This window comes from Orbicella franksi, unplaced genomic scaffold (assembly GCF_964199315.1).
Source record: "Orbicella franksi unplaced genomic scaffold, jaOrbFran1.1 SCAFFOLD_314, whole genome shotgun sequence".
NCBI lineage: Eukaryota > Metazoa > Cnidaria > Anthozoa > Scleractinia > Merulinidae > Orbicella > Orbicella franksi.
In genome coordinates, this window is record NW_027670676.1 from 27,501 (window position 1) to 29,497 (window position 1,997).

General features: G+C 55.3%; 2 non-coding genes across 2 annotated transcripts in view; both read right to left on the bottom strand.

Moving 5' to 3' along the window:
* LOC145473979 (large subunit ribosomal RNA) overlaps nucleotides 1-965 on the bottom strand; it is a 3,631-nt gene extending 2,666 nt beyond the window's left edge. The window contains exon 1 of the ribosomal RNA XR_014045066.1: nucleotides 1-965. This exon is cut by the window's left edge and continues 2,666 nt beyond it. This is a non-coding gene — a ribosomal RNA (large subunit ribosomal RNA).
* Nucleotides 966-1,176: 211 nt separating this feature from the next.
* LOC145473983 (5.8S ribosomal RNA) lies at nucleotides 1,177-1,330 on the bottom strand. The gene has a single exon (XR_014045069.1). It is a non-coding gene; the product is annotated as a 5.8S ribosomal RNA (ribosomal RNA).
* Between the last annotated feature and the right edge of the window lie 667 nt (nucleotides 1,331-1,997).

Sequence of the window (1,997 nt, forward strand, 5' to 3'; positions counted from 1 at the left end):
TAGAATAGGTCGGTCGATGATGCGCCGCCACAACAGCGGATCTCACCTCAGCGGCCGGGGCCGCCTTCACTTTCATTGCGCCTCGGGGTTTCACTCACCCTAAGACTCGCGCACATGTTAGACTCCTTGGTCCGTGTTTCAAGACGGGTCGGATGCACCCATATGACCGCCAACATCCTAAGGGCATGGTACGAGATCACCACCCCAACGACCGGCAGCGTTCGCCGAGCACTGCAAGCAGTCCACCGCATTGGACAGCCGGCCGGAGGGAGGGGACCCTAGCCACAGAAGGCATGCCCTGCAACTCCTCGGTCGGGCCCGAGCCATGAGAGAACCGGGCTGTAACAGCACGGACCCGGAGGCCCACACCTACCTTCCCGGCACCTTTCAGACCCAGTCCCAACCGACGTTGACGCGCGCCCAAGAGAAGTGCGACGGTGGGGAGAAACGAGCACCGGGCCGCGGTCCATTCAGATCCGCAAACCCGCCGTCGATCCCACCCACCGGCTGAATCTCAAACGGCGCATTGCTGAGCCCATTCGTTTCCATTTCAACGGTTTCACGTACTTTTTAACTCTCTTTTCAAAGTTCTTTTCATCTTTCCCTCACGGTACTTGTTCGCTATCGGTCTCACGCCAGTATTTAGCTTTAGATGGAGTTTACCACCCATTTTGGGCTGCATTCCCAAACAACCCGACTCTTCGAAAGCACATCGTCAGCGGCCGGCGGCGCCACAGACGGGGTTGTCACCCTCTGCGACCTGCTGTTCCAAGCAACTTAGGCACCGCCGATCCACCTAGAAAGTGCTTCTCGCAACTACAATTCGCCGATGCAGGCATCGGAGATTTCAAATTTGAGCTCTTCCCGCTTCACTCGCCGTTACTGAGGGAATCCTTGTTAGTTTCTTTTCCTCCGCTTATTAATATGCTTAAATTCAGCGGGTAGCCTTGCCTGATCTGAGGTCAAGAAGGTATGCTTCGCCTCCGCGACTCAAGCGGCGGGCACCCGACGGCACGCGAAGGACTGGTCACACTTTTAGCCTCCGCTGGTGTGCCGCGGGAAAAACCCGGCAACCGCAGTGAGTCTCTCTGCCTTTCAAGGGACACGGCCGCTCCTACTGGGTGGCCGTGACGCCTCAACGCCGCCGGCAAGTTTTTGCCTGCGATGGATGATATCCGACACTCAGACAGACATGCTCCTGGGAGAACCCAAGAGCGCCATTTGCGTTCAAAGATTCGATGATTCACTGAATTCTGCAATTCACACTACTTATCGCAGCTGGCTGCGTTCTTCATCGATGCGTGAGCCAAGAGATCCACCGTCAAAAGTTGTCTCTGGCATTTTTCTTTCCAACTTTCGGGCGAACCGCCGGTCGGCGGACGCCGTCACAGTCACATCAGACAATAGACACGTACATTGGCCACAGGAAAAACACAGGCGGGGCAGGCGAGGCGGCCGCGCGGTTGCGCGTCCGATCGCCATTTAACGGCCCGGGCCGACCCCTAAATGGTTTGGTACAGTTCACAGAGCAAACAACGGAGTTGTTTTTGGATTGCATCGGTAATGATCCTTCCGCAGGTTCACCTACGGAAACCTTGTTACGACTTTTACTTCCTCTAAATGATCAAGTTTGACCAACTTTCCGGCATCCGGCGCTCTGTTGCCAGAGTATCGGCGCCAGTCAGGAGGCCTCACTAAACCATTCAATCGGTAGTAGCGACGGGCGGTGTGTACAAAGGGCAGGGACGTAATCAACGCGAGCTGATGACTCGCGCTTACTAGGAATTCCTCGTTCAAGATCAAAAATTGCAATGATCTATCCCCAGCACGACGATGTTTGCAAGATTACCCACACCTCTCGGTGAAGGAGACACTCTCTGACATCGTCAGTGTAGCGCGCGTGCGGCCCAGAACATCTAAGGGCATCACAGACCTGTTATTGCCTTCCTGACTTTGGTTGGATACCAACAGTCCCTCTAAGAAGTTAACCGCCAATC